Consider the following 14,211-nt stretch of genomic DNA (forward strand, 5'->3'; position numbering starts at 1 on the left):
GCCGATCGCAGGCGCCGCTGTCCGCTAGTAGGCGGCGCTACAAGCAAGGGGCGGGCACGCCGGGCAGAGAGCCGGCTCGGGGGCGGAGCTACCCCCGGCCGTGCGCGCGCTTAAAAAGCGCTAATGTGAAACCGGCCTTAGTGAGCGATAGCGCGGTGAAATATTGTCTTTTTTACAGACATGTAATATGTGTCAGAAACGCGTAAGGTAGCCTTGCCTGTCATGGTGGCTTATTAATATGATTTCAAAACCTTCCTAATAAATGTGAGTTTTATCTTTTTTATATAATTTTGCTGATGGAGACCACCTCTTTTTTCCTTTGGATTCAAAATGTCTAATGTAGCAATTTTGTTATTGCATTCTGTTTGGGTATGTGTGAAAATTGTATTTTTCTAAAACGTTCACATCTGCAAAAAGGCCAATTTGGCCCATTGCCCCAGTTATCATATGGCAATATGTTTGCCTTTAAAAAAAAAAAAGGCAAAAGTAAAAATTTGTCTACTACAGTTTACGTCTCTGTCTCAATTCTCAAAAACCATGTCAGCATACTAACATACGCTTACCAATGCAATTAAACAGTCATAGAATCAGAAGGGGTAGAAATATATATATTTAGACACACATAAAACCAAAAATAATAACATAGATACAGCATGCTCTTGCCAAGAAGTTTCCCCCTCAGGTGACAAAGTAATTAGTGAAAATATCACACACTTTGAGCCCAGAGAGCGGTCTATGTTGAGGGTTGATAGGTGGTCTCACCCTATGCACATTGTCCGGCCTACGCACAACACCAGCAGAGGAGGAACAATCATGTATCCTGGTGAAGTTATGAAGAACCACACAGGCTTTAACTACTTCATTAACATTTTGTTCACTCAGCTGAATGGCAGACTGGAGTACCTGCCATTTGGCACAAAGAATGCCAAATGGACACTCCACCAGTCGCCGAGCACGTGATAGCCGCAAGTTAAAAATTCTGCGCCTGTGGTCAAGGTTGCGCCGGGGATATGGCCTCATGACATTGCGTGTTAACTGAAACGCCTCATCTGCCACAAGGACATAAGGGACTGATTCTTGAGTGGAGCCTGGTAGATGGCGTGGTGGTGGTAGATCCAACTGGTTGGTGCGTAGCCGCCGAGCCATAATGGAAGTATTGAAGACTCGAGAGTCTCCCGTCCTTCTATAGGCCCCAATGTCAACAATTATAAACTTGTATTGAGGGTTGGCCAGAGCCAACAATACAACAGAAAAGTATTGTTTATAATTGAAGAATTGGGAGCCAGAGTTCGGCGGCTTACGCACCCGGATATGTTTGCCATCAAGGGCCCCAATACAATTAGGAAACTGGCATTCCTCCTCAAAGTCCCTTGATATCCTCAACCAGTCTTCCATCCTGGGCTCGGGCATGACGACTTGATGTAGTCTTGTCCAGATTTCAATACACGTGGACCTGACTATGCCAGAAATGGTAGATCTTCCAATGAGAAACTCATGGTGGAGGGCGGCATAAGACAGGCCAGTGGACAGGAAGCTGAAGAATAACAGAAAAGGAAGATTTTAGAATGCACAAATTCCAAAAAAACAGGTACATACATACCAAACTTGTTAGGAATTCAGTGCGACTAACACACACATATTTGGTTGCACAATTACTAAGTGATAATCACATATTACACACAACATTCTGGTCTGTAAGTTGAAACATATGTGGACTAAGATGAGGGCATTAAACTTAGTCCAATAAGCCAAAAATACATACTTTGGCCAACACATTATGAACATAGAGAATGTGGTTGTGTAGTACATACCGTATTGTGAGTAGAAGTCGCTCCTCTGTAGATATAGCTTTGCGCATCCTTGTGTCCTGAAAGGTTATCCAAGGGCGCACTGTCTCCAAGAGTCGATCAAATGTTGCAAGGCTCATGCGACAGTAATGGTAGAATTTTACAGGATGCTCACGCATAGAAGAAAAGAGGCAGTGAAAATGACCTCTTCTGAGTCGTTGCCTAAAAAGTGGATGGACCCACATGCGTTTCCTCCTCCGCGGATCCACTATCACTGGGTATGGTTGGCCAAAGCGGCGTGACAAAAGCCAGTTGAAGAGAACCTGCTCAGTTGTGTTGAAACTCAGACTGTTTGCCATGTTGCACATGCAACACCAACACACCTAGTGAAGGCAAGGTCACAAATGGACAGAATGGAGGCAGCCACCTGTTCCTGAGGCAATAAATAGGGTGCAGGCTAATGATTTAAATAGTTAGCAGGCCTCAAAACCGTTAAATGTCCATTTTGCAAGGCTGCAACAAAATCTTGCCATACGGATTGCATACGGATGCCATACGGATTACATACAGATGCTGACATGCGCAAAATACGCAACCACACCTTGCTTACGGTTGACATACGGAGCACTATTTAGGGGTCATTCATCCGTATTACACATGTAAACTACGGACCGTATTTTGCGTCGGTTAGTGCGACCCCGGCCTCAAAGTGCAATCTGCCCTGATTTAGAAAACCCCGACAAAGCTTAGGATCCCCGCTATACCTGGAAGGCTTTCCCAGACGGGGAGGCGAGGACGAAACTGCGTCCCGAGGTAGGGTTGAAGCGGTCGCAGAGGACTGCAGAGCAAGCAGTCGATCATCAATGGACCCCATGTACCCCAGGATGTGGGACTGAACATCGCGCTGCTGCGCGAGCTCCTGCTGGAGACTGGCTAAGAGGGGAGCATGCCCTGGGTTAGAGGTCTGCAGGGCGGAAAGCCGGGTGTCCATAGATTTCATGAAGGACATTATCCGGGTCTGATTCTCTTGTAAGAAAAGCAGTTCCTTCTGCGTAGCGGCCGCGGCACCGGCGGGGTCCATGGCCTGGTGATACTGTGATGCTCAGGAGCAGACTACGTCCGAGAGTGGACCCTCTGGATCGCGGATCTGGAGCCCCTGGGCCGAGTGCACCAGATGATGACCAACCCCTGTACAGGGATCGTTAGGGGCAAGACCACAGAGTTCAGAACCGCGACAGCCGGTACCAAGAGGGACGGCTCAAGGAGAAGCAAGGCAAGAGGCGGGACAGGGAATACGGACCAGGGTACCTAGATGAGAGTATCAGAGGAAGAAGGAACCCAGCAGAAATGCCCATAGGGGCAACAGGACGAGGCACAGAGGAGAGGAGGGCAGACGAGGAAACCCCAGGGGGGTTATGTATATATATCCGGATGGGTGTATGACAGGGAGACCAGGAAGGCAGGAGACGGACCAGGGGAAATGAATACCAGCAGGAAGGTAGGGACACACAGTGATGACCGAATGGACAGGAGGATCAGAGGCAGGCAGGGAGGACGGAAACAACACAGGAACAAGGGCAGAGACGAGCACCAAGTAGTAGCACTAGACAGGAAGAATACGGCCAGAACAGTGCGGGAGTTCCACACAATCACCAGGCGTCCTCCTCCTAGGGAGGACGCCTGAAGTACCTTAGGGAGGACGCCTGAAGTACCTTAGCGCCAGGAAGTGCTTCCCAAGCCCAGCCCTTCAGCGACGCCCACCGCCAGATGACGAGGACGGGCCGGCGCGTGCGACCGCAGCAGGACGGAAGACAGGAAGGGCGCGCGCACGGACGGAGGTGCGCAGGTGAGAGGAGGCTGCGGCGGATGCCGCCGCTGATGGGGCATCGGCGGGCACGACCGCCGATGTCACAGTGAGGGAGCATTAGACTGTATAAGAGAGAGTCATATTGTGTAGAGGAGAGCTTTAAAGGGTGAGAGGAGGGATATTATTAAATGTAAAATGGGCACTTATTGTTATAGGGGAACTCAGGTTACTGTGACTGTCAAAGGGACACACACAGTGCATTATTACTCTCTAGGGGACAAAATGTGCGCACTGTTTTCTAGGGCACTTGCACTTGGCATTACTATATTCTAGAGGTTTGCTTTAGAAATTAGAGGGCACATAGAACCACACAGCAGGTGAAGTAATCGGGACACATACGGCAGAAGCTCAGTAGGATGAGGGGTTTGTGCAGGTTGGGAATAGATGGTGATGGGGCTGGAATATGAGAAGTGAAATGTGTTTTTGTTGTAATCTCTGCAGCTGAGTCCTGGGTGGAAGAAGTGTCAGTGTGGGCCAGATGGAAAAGTGAACGATTCCATCAGAAAGATGGATCAGTCAGCGGTAAGTCACCAACTATAAGGCTGTGTTCACACACAGCGCTTTTTTCGCGTTTTCCCCACGGATTTACCAAAAAATCCACTCAAAAAACGCATAAAAGAAGCTTCCCATTCATTTTAATGCATTTTGCACTTTTTGTGCATATTGATGCGCTTTTTACTGCGAAAAAAACGCTTTGCGGTAAAAAACGCAGCATGCTCATTAATTTCGCGGTAAATTCCGCATTTCTGGCTATTTTCTATGTGTCTGGGGACGCGCATAAAAAATTGCTGCAAAAAACGCGCAAAAATCATGGCAAAAACGCGCGTTTTCTGGGAAGGAGTCCTGTTTTTATGCAGAAATTTTCTGCATACGTGTGCACATAGCCTAACTGTGCTATAATCTTATATGTTCCTTAGGACTGATATCTACCACTGACCATATGGTGGTAATATCCATGTTGGGCTTCATATAGAGATTATTTTCAGTAACAGCGCAGTCATCTGCTGAGGTTCTCCACCATTATTAGGGTGTGTGCACACGTAAGCGTTTTTTTCGCGTTTTTTAAGCGTTTTTACCAAATAAAACGCTTAAATATCGCGCTAAAAACGCAGCATGCTCATTATTTTTGCGGAAAAATTCGCATTTCTAGCTATTTTCTATGAGACTGGGGACACTCCGGAAAAAAACACTTAAAACACGTGCGTTTTTTGTGCAAAAACGTGCGTTTTCTGGGAAGGAGTCTGGTTTTCAGTCAGTAATTTTCTGCATACGTGTGCACATAGCCTTAGGGTTCGTAATCAAGGTTACCTGGTTAGGGGCCCACTCAGAAGTTTCGTTCCCCCTGAACCAAAACCCTAGCTACACCTCTGCCTCGTACAAACACGGATCTGCTCCGTACACCACGTACACACACGACTCTGCTTCGTACACAGCGTACACATGCAGCTCCTCACTGTACATCTCCAACACGTATGGCTCTGCTTCATACACTTGTGATTCAGCTCCGTACACCCACGGCTCTGCTCCACACTCCTTGTACATACGGCTCCGCTCTGTACACCTCACACATGCGGCTTTGCTCCATGCACCTTGTAAACACACGGCTCCACTCCGTACACATCGTACACACGCGGCTCCGCTCCGTACACCTTTCTACACATGTGGCTCCGTACACCTCGTACACACAGGGCTCTGCTCCGTACAACTCGTACACACATGGCTCCGCCCAATTAATCAAAATCAATCATCTTTAGGTGAATTCTAGGATCTTCTGGTCATTGATGTCCTCATGTATCAGGGGGTGAGGTAGAGGTGCCGTGATTGGGCTCAGGGGTCTTCCCCATCCCTCAGACACAGGGTCCTGACAGCGCTCACTAGAGGTCGTCTTCACCACTGTGTAATCCTGGTTATGGAGAGAAATATTAATAAATCTCACTACAGACATTTCCAGAGTCCTCACCTCTCCAGCTCTGTCCATCTGTTATTCCCATAGATAAGAATGTTGTAATGTCATCAGCATCACTCCGCACCGTACACCTCATACATATGCGGCTACACTCTGTATACCCCGAACACACACGGCTCCGCTCCGTACACCTCGTACACAAGCGGCTCCGCTCCGTACACCTCGTACACACGCGGCTCCCCTCCGCACACCTCGTACACATGCGGCTCCCCTCCGTACACTTTGTACACACACGACTCCGCTCTGTACACCTCGTACACACGCGTCTCCGCTCAGTACACCACGTACACACGCGGCTCCACTCTGTACACCTCGTACATACGTGGCTCAGATCCGTACACCTTGTAAACACACAGCTCCGCTCCGTAGACCTCGCACGCACGCGGCTCCACTCTGTACACCTCGTACACACGCGGCTTTGCTCCGTACACCTCGTACACATGCGGCTCCCCTCCATATATCGTGTACACGCGCGGCTCCGATCCGTACACCTGGTACACACGCGGCTCCGCTCTGTACACCTCGTACACACGCGACTCCGATCCGTAACCTCGTACACACAGGGCTCCGCTCCATACACCTCGTACACGCGCGGCTCCGCACCGTACACCTCGTACACGCGCGGCTCCGCACCGTACACCTCGTACACACGCAGCTCGTTCACATGCGGCTCCGCTCTGTACACATGCGGCTCTGCTCCGTACACCTTACACACACGCGGCTCCGCTCCGTACACCTCGTACACACGCGGCTCCGCTCCGTACACCTCGTACACACGCGGCTCCGCTCCGTACACCGCGTACACACGCGGCTCCGCTCCGTACACCTCGTACACACACGTTTCGGCTCCGTACACCTCGTACACACGCGGCTCCGCTCAGTACACCACGTACACACGCGGCTTCACTCTGTACACCTCGTACACACGTGGCTCAGATCCGTACACCTTGTACACACACGGCTCCGCTCCGTACACCTCGCACGCACGCGGCTCCACTCTGTACACCTCGTACACACGCGGCTTTGCTCCGTACACCTCGTACACATGCGGCTCCCCTCCATATATCGTGTACACGCGCGGCTCCGATCCGTACACCTCGTACACACGCGACTCCAATCCGTAACCTCATACACACAGGGCTCCGCTCCGTACACCTCGTACACACAGGGCTCCGCTCCGTACACCTCGTACACGTGCAGCTCCGATCCGTACACCTCGTACACGCGCGGTTCCGATCCGTACACCTCGTACACACGCGGCTCCGATCCGTACACCTCGTACACACGCGGCTCCGATCCGTACACCTCGTACACACGTGGCTCCGCTCCGTACACCTCGTACACACACGGCTCCGCTCCGTTCTGTACACCTCATACACACGCGGCTCAGCTCCGTACACCTCGTACACACACGGCTCCGCTCCGTACACCTCATACACACACACGGCTCCGCTCTGTACACCTCATACACACACACGGCTCCGCTCCGTACACCTCATACACACGCGGCTCCACTCCGTACACCTCGTACACACACGGCTCCGCTCCGTACACCTCGTACACACGCGGCTCCACTCCGTACACCTCGTACACACATGGCTCCACTCCGTACACCTCGTACACCTCGCACACACACGGCTCCGCTCCGTACACCTCGCACACACACGGCTCCGCTCCGTACACCTCGCACACACACGGCTCCGCTCCGTACACCTCGTACACACGCGGCTCCGATCCGTACACCTCGTACACACGTGGCTCCGCTCCGTACACCTCGTACACACACGGCTCCGCTCCGTTCTGTACACCTCATACACACGCGGCTCAGCTCCGTACACCTCGTACACACACGGCTCCGCTCCGTACACCTCATACACACACACGGCTCCGCTCTGTACACCTCATACACACACACGGCTCCGCTCCGTACACCTCATACACACGCGGCTCCACTCCGTACACCTCGTACACACACGGCTCCGCTCCGTACACCTCGTACACACGCGGCTCCACTCCGTACACCTCGTACACACATGGCTCCACTCCGTACACCTCGTACACCTCGCACACACACGGCTCCGCTCCGTACACCTCGCACACACACGGCTCCGCTCCGTACACCTCGCACACACACGGCTCCGCTCCGTACACCTCGTACACACGCGGCTCCGCTCGGTACACCTCGTACACACACGGCTCCGCTCCGTACACCTCGCACACACACGGCTCCGCTACATCCACCATGTAAACTCCTCCTGACCCCACACATAAACATCCCCACATCAAGCACCATGACAACCAGCACAGCAGAGTCCTGCACACACTGAGGCCCCTGATCATGTGACCCCTGACTCCTCCCCTCCTGTGACCTCATCACAGGTCCTGTGCGCACAGAGCAGAATCTCACCTTAATACCAGACACAGCTGCTTCCTGCCATTGGACGGCGGAGGACTGAGGCCCCGCCCCTTCCAGTGACGTCATTCACTCACAAAATTGACTTCCGTCTAGTCGCTGCGGTGCAGGTAGGTGTAAGGTCTCTGTTCTCCTCAGTGAGGATTGTTGCTGTTCCTTTTGGTGACTAGTTCCTTTCGTTCAGTATTTCTCTGGATTCCGCTGAGAGGAGATTGATCGGTTCTAGTCCGTCACACAGAAGCTGAGGCTCCAAGGATGAGTTCTAGTTTTTGTTAAAATGATCAGAAATAGTTAATCCATCTGATCATTATATAACAAACTCTTGGTAAAGGGGGACGCAGTCTGGAGAAAAAAATTCAAAAGTTATTTCTTCACGTTAGTAATTTCCTTTTTTTTTCTCCCAGTCCTTCTCAGCTGCTGTGTGTCCCACAGAATGTCAGGCTGCCAGGAGCTCGGTGTCAGACGGGGAAGATGACATGGCGCCCGGCACACAGCAGCGGAGAAGGACTGGAAAGCTTATTACTTTTATTTTTAAATGTATAACTTTCATCAGATTTCACCTGCCAGAGCAATCTCAGAAAGCTGACCTGTGATTGGCTACTATGGGGCAAAGCCAATCTTCCTATAAGCCAGCCTGATCATTCTCCACCCTGTCCTGTGAGGAGCTGATAGGAAATGCACCATGTGACCTGTGAACTAAATGAGTCAGGACAGCCTAGTTCAAGCTGATGCCTCTCACTGAGCCCAGCAGCGCCCCCTGTGGTAGTGTAGAGTACTGACTCCTAATGATTGTGTATGAGGGAGCGGAGAAGCAGTTCAGCATCCACCATTGTGAGAACAGGACAGGAGCCAGCGGTAAAGATTTTAGCAAGACTGATCTAGGCTACAGGAGGCTGATCTTATCACAAAGAGAGGTGAGGGGCAGGAACCACACACAGAAACACTCTCTCATACACACATATGAGCTGTGTCTGTTTACTGTGCAATTTCAGTTTTTATTAATAATATTAGTATTACTATTATGTTTGTATCTGATGTGTGGTATAGTGCTTTACTACCTTCCTTTCCAGCATCAGGAGCTATAAAGAGCAAGTGTGAGACAGAGCAGGGAGCGTCCTGGAGCTGGAGGAGGGGTCACTCTCTGTCTCCTCCCACTTGCTGTTTAGTTCATAATGAACTAATCTCTGTCAGGATGGTGAACCAGTTCACTCTGAAGATTACCGTAGTTCATTTTGAACTACTCACTCAAGAACTACCCAATCACTACTGTTCACACTCGTCCGTTCTTCATACACAAACACTCGGTTTTCCAATGTGTGATGTTCCGCTTTCTATCTGTATCCGGGAAGCTTACATGTCAAAATAAGGAAATGGTTGCACTCAGTTGCATTAAGCCATATCAATGTGAAATAATGAAGTGAGGATAGCGGAATCCCTTCTGAAACTTAGGAAAAACACATGAGATGCTTTGCACAAAATTTGGCCAAAAATTGTGAGCCCATTCACCAACGTCAAGGTGATCTCATCGAATGGGTCCCTGCCCTGACTGCCTAGTGTGAACACCTCGGGCTAATGACTTGGTAGAGCCTGTATTGGTTTGCACCTATTCAGACTAGTCCTTGATGTGCTGTCAGTTTTCTGTTATTTGTATCCGGGAAGCTGTCACATGGGATAGCGCTGTTATCCGACTGATACGGGGTTAGTCCTCCTTCTGGGAGCTGCGGCCTCACTGACACCGGCAGCCCTGCACTGCGAGCAGCGCCCCCAATAGGACACACGCGGCTCCGCTCCGTACTTGAATCGTCCCCAATAGTACACACGCAGCTCCGCTCCGTACATTAATCGCCCCCAATAGGACAAACACGGCTCCACTCCATACATGAATCGTCCCCAATAGGACACACGCGGCTCAGCTCCGTACATGAATCGACCCCAATAAGACACACGTGGATCCACTCCGTACATGCATCATCCCCAATAGGACACGCGGCTCCGCTCTGTACATGAATCGTCCCCAATAGGACACACGCAGCTCCGCTCTGTACATGAATCGTCCCCAATAGGACACACGCGGCTCAGCTCCGTACATGAATCGACCCCAATAAGACACACGTGGATCCGCTCCGTACATGCATCATCCCCAATAGGACACGCGGCTCCGCTCTGTACATGAATCGTCCTCAATAGGACACACGCGGCTCCGCTCCGTACATGAATCGCCCCCAATAGGACACACGCGGCTCAGCTCCGTACATGAATCGACCCCAATAAGACACACGTGGATCCGCTCCGTACATGCATCATCCCCAATAGGACACGCGGCTCCGCTCTGTACATGAATCGTCCCCAATAGGACACACGCGGCTCCGCTCTGTACATGAATCGTCCCCAATAGGACACACGCGGCTCCGCTCTGTACATGAATCGTCCCCAGTAGGACACACGCGGCTCCGCCCTGTACATGAATGGTCCCCAATAGGACACACGCGGCTCCGCTCTGTACATGAATCGTCCCCAATAGGACACACGCGGCTCCGCTCTGTACATGAATCGTCCCCAATAGGACACACGCGGCTCCGCTCTGTACATGAATCGTCCCCAATAGGACACGCGGCTCCGCTCTGTTCAAGAATCGTCCCCAATAGGACACACGCGGCTCCGCTCTGTTCAAGAATCATCCCCAATAGGACACAAGCGGCTCCGCTCCGTTCATGAATCGTCCCCAATAAGACACACGTGGATCCGCTCCATACATGCATCATCCCCAATAGGACACGCGGCTCCGCTCTGTACATGAATCGTCTCCAATAGGACACACGCGGCTCCGTACATGAATCGCCCCCAATAGGACACACACGGCTCCGCTCTGTACATGAATCGTCCCTCAATAGGACACACGCGGCTCTGTACATGAATCACCCCAATAGGACACACTCGGCTCCGTACATGAATCGCCCCCCAATAGGACACACGCGTCTCCGCTCTGTACATGAATCGTCCCTCAATAGGACACACGTGGCTCTGTACATGAATCACCCCCAATAGGACACACGCGGCTCCGCTCCGTATGCCTCGTACAAACACGGCTCCGCTCCGTACACCTCGTATAAATAAACCTGGCTCCGCTTCGTACACTTTGTACACATGTGGTTCGGCTCCGTACACCTTGTACACACGCGGTTCGGCTCCGTACACCTTGTACACACGCGGTTCGGCTCCGTACACCTTGTACACACGCGGTTCGGCTCCGTACACCTTGTACACACGCGGTTCGGCTCCGTACACCTTGTACACACGCGGTTCGGCTCCGTACACCTTGTACACACGCGGTTCGGCTCCGTACACCTTGTACACACGCGGTTCGGCTCCGTACACCTGGTACACACGCGGTTCGGCTCCGTACACCTGGTACACACGCGGTTCGGCTCCGTACACCTCGTACACACGCGGTTCGGCTCCGTACACCTCGTACACACGCGGTTCGGCTCCGCACACCTCGTACACAAGTGGCTCCACTCCCTACACTCCGTGGAGTGTGGCTCTGCGGGTGGAGGTAGGAGGTGCTGGAGGCTACATTATTCTCTATGTGGAGTGCGGCTCTACTGGTGGAGGTCGGTGCCAGAGGCTCCATTATTCTCTATGTGGAGTGCAGCTCTGAGGGTGGAGGTAGGTGCCGGAGGCTCCATTATTCTCTATGTGGAGTGCGGCTCTGCGGGTGGAGGTCGGTGCCGGAGGCTCCATTATTCTCTATGTGGAGTACGGCTCTGGGTTGAGGTTGGTGCCGGAGGCCCCATTATTCTCTAGGTGCAGTGCGGCTCCACGGTTGGAGGTAGGTGCCGGAGGCTCCATTATTCTCTATGTGGAGTGCGGCTCTGAGGGTGAAGGTCGGTGAAGGAGGCTCCATTATTCTCTATGTGGAGTGCGGCTCTGCGGGTGGAGGTCGGTGAAGGAGGCTCCATTATTCTCTATGTGGAGTGCGGCTCTGCGGGTGGAGGTCGGTGCTGGAGGCTCCATTGTTCTCTATGTGGAGTGTGGCTCTGTGGGTGGAGGTCGGTGCTGGAGGCTCCATTACTTTCTACAGTATGTGGAGTGCAGCTCTGTAGGTTAGTGATGGGCAGTCCGGCTCTTCTTGCTCCTTTCCCCTCTTTTCTCCCTCCAGTCCCTTCACTATAAAGCCTGGGCCTCATTATACAGCTGTACAGGGGTCTAGTGATGGGCAGTCCTTCTCTTCTTGCTCCTTTCCCCTCTTTTCTCCCTCCTGTCCCTTCGCTATAAAGCCTGGGCCTCATTATACAGCTATACAGGGCTCTAGTGAAGGCTCCGTACACCTCGTACACACGCGGTTCCGCTCCGTACACCTCGTACACCCCGTAAAGAAGGGGCTTCGCTCCGTACACCCCGTACACAAGTGGCTCTGCTCCGTGCACCTCGTCCACACATGGCTCCGCTCTGTACACTCCGTGGAGTGTGGCTCTGCGGGTGGAGGTCGGTCCTGGAGGCTCCATTATTCTCTATGTGGAGTGCGGCTCTGAAGGTGGAGGTCGGTGCCGGAGGCTCCATTATTCTCTATGTGGAGTGCGGCTCTGAGGGTGGAGGTCGGTGCCGGAGGCTCCATTATTCTCTATGTGGAGTGCGGCTCTGCGGGTGGAGGTCGGTGCCGGGGGCTCCATTTGTCTCTATGTGGAGTGCGGCTCTGTGGGTGGAGGTCGGTGCCGGAGGCTCCATTATTCTCTATGTGGAGTGTGGCTCTGCAGGTGGAAGTCGGTGCCGGAGGCTCCATTGTTCTCTATGTGGAGTGCGGCTCTGCGGGTGGAGGTCAGTGCTGGAGGCTCCATTATTCTCTATGTGGAGTGTGGCTCTGCGGGTGGAGGTAGATGCTGGAGGCTCCATTATTCTCTTTGTGGAGTGCGGCTCTGTGGGTGGAGGTGGGTGCTGGAGGCTCCATTACTTTCTACAGTATGTGGAGTGCAGCTCTGCAGGTTAGTGATGGGCAGTCCGGCTCTTCTTGCTAATTTCCCCTCTTTCCTCCCTCCTGTCCCTTCACTATAAAGCCTGGGCCTCATTATACAGCTGTACAGGGCTCTAGTGATGGGCAGTCTGGCTCTTCTTGCTCCTTTCCCCTCTTTTCTCCCTCCAGTCCCTTCACTATAAAGCCTGGGCCTCATTATACAGCTGTACAGGGCTCTAGTGATGGGCAGTCTGGCTCTTGCTACTTTCCCCTCTTTTCTCCCTCCTGTCCCTTCACTATAAAGCCTGGGCCTCATTATACAGCTATACAGGGCTCTAGTGAAAGCTTTTTAGCCCTTTCCTCAGACTGTAGTTCCTGGGAACAGGCCCTCTCTCCTGTCTGTGTTATGACTTGTGTTATCCTCTAATATCTGTCCATGTGGTTTCTGCATCTGCCGGTGCTGGAGAAGATTTTTATACCTTATATACTTGTGTATAAGCCGAGATTTTCAGCACATTTTTTTTGTGCTGAAAACGCTCCCCTCGGCTTAGACACGAGTCATTGTCCAGAAAGCCGACGGGGTAGGGGGAACGGTGGAGCATCGTCAGGAGCCGGTGGCTGTGAAGACATCATACCTCCACCCACAGAGCCGCACTCCACATAGAGAATAATGGAGCCGTCGCTACATCTCTGTTGTCCCAGCGCCGGCAGCTCCTCCTGTGCTGAGCGGTCGCGTGGTACCGCTCATTAAGGTAATGAACATGCACACGTCTCTGCTCCCATTGGCATGGAGCCCATATTCATTACCTTAATGAGCGGTGCCATGTGACTACTCAGCCCAGGAAGAGCTGCCATGCCGGGACGGAGATGCAGCGACGGCGCGAGGAGGGTGGTGAGTAGGACAGGGGGAGTGTGAGCGGTGCATGCGTCGACCAGGGGGAGCGAGCCGTGCATGCAACGACCGGGGGGAGCGAGCCGTGTGCGCAGCGACCCGGGGGAGCGAGCCTTGCACACAACGACTGGGGGTGCCACACATAGCAGGATAGGGATGAGGGGACAATTGACACCCAGCTTAAAGTTGTGGCCAAAAGTATTGACACCCCTGCAATTCTGTCAGATAATACTCAGTTTCTTCCTGAAAATGATTGCAAACACAAATTCTTTGGTATTATTATCTTCATTTAATTTGTCTTAAATGAAAAAACACAAAAAGAATTGTCCTAAAGCCAA

At 52.3% G+C, this 14,211-nt stretch overlaps 1 protein-coding gene across 4 annotated transcripts in view; it reads left to right on the forward strand.

Moving 5' to 3' along the window:
* The first annotated feature begins 4,113 nt into the window (after positions 1-4,113).
* The window catches only part of LOC141059251 (uncharacterized), a 53,527-nt gene continuing 43,429 nt past the window's right edge, over positions 4,114-14,211 (forward strand). The window contains exon 1 of one of the 4 annotated variants that reach the window (XM_073555562.1): positions 4,114-4,176. The gene's annotated coding sequence lies outside the window, so the exon portion shown is untranslated. Of the gene's footprint in view, positions 4,177-8,066; positions 8,144-8,226; positions 8,409-8,733; positions 8,948-14,211 lie in introns of those variants that run through there. The other 3 variants (XM_073555559.1, XM_073555560.1, XM_073555561.1) reach the window with 3 other exon arrangements.

Source organism: Dendrobates tinctorius, unplaced genomic scaffold, assembly GCF_039654945.1.
Source record: "Dendrobates tinctorius isolate UK_male_01 unplaced genomic scaffold, ASM3965494v1 ptg000226l, whole genome shotgun sequence".
Lineage (NCBI taxonomy): Eukaryota > Metazoa > Chordata > Amphibia > Anura > Dendrobatidae > Dendrobates > Dendrobates tinctorius.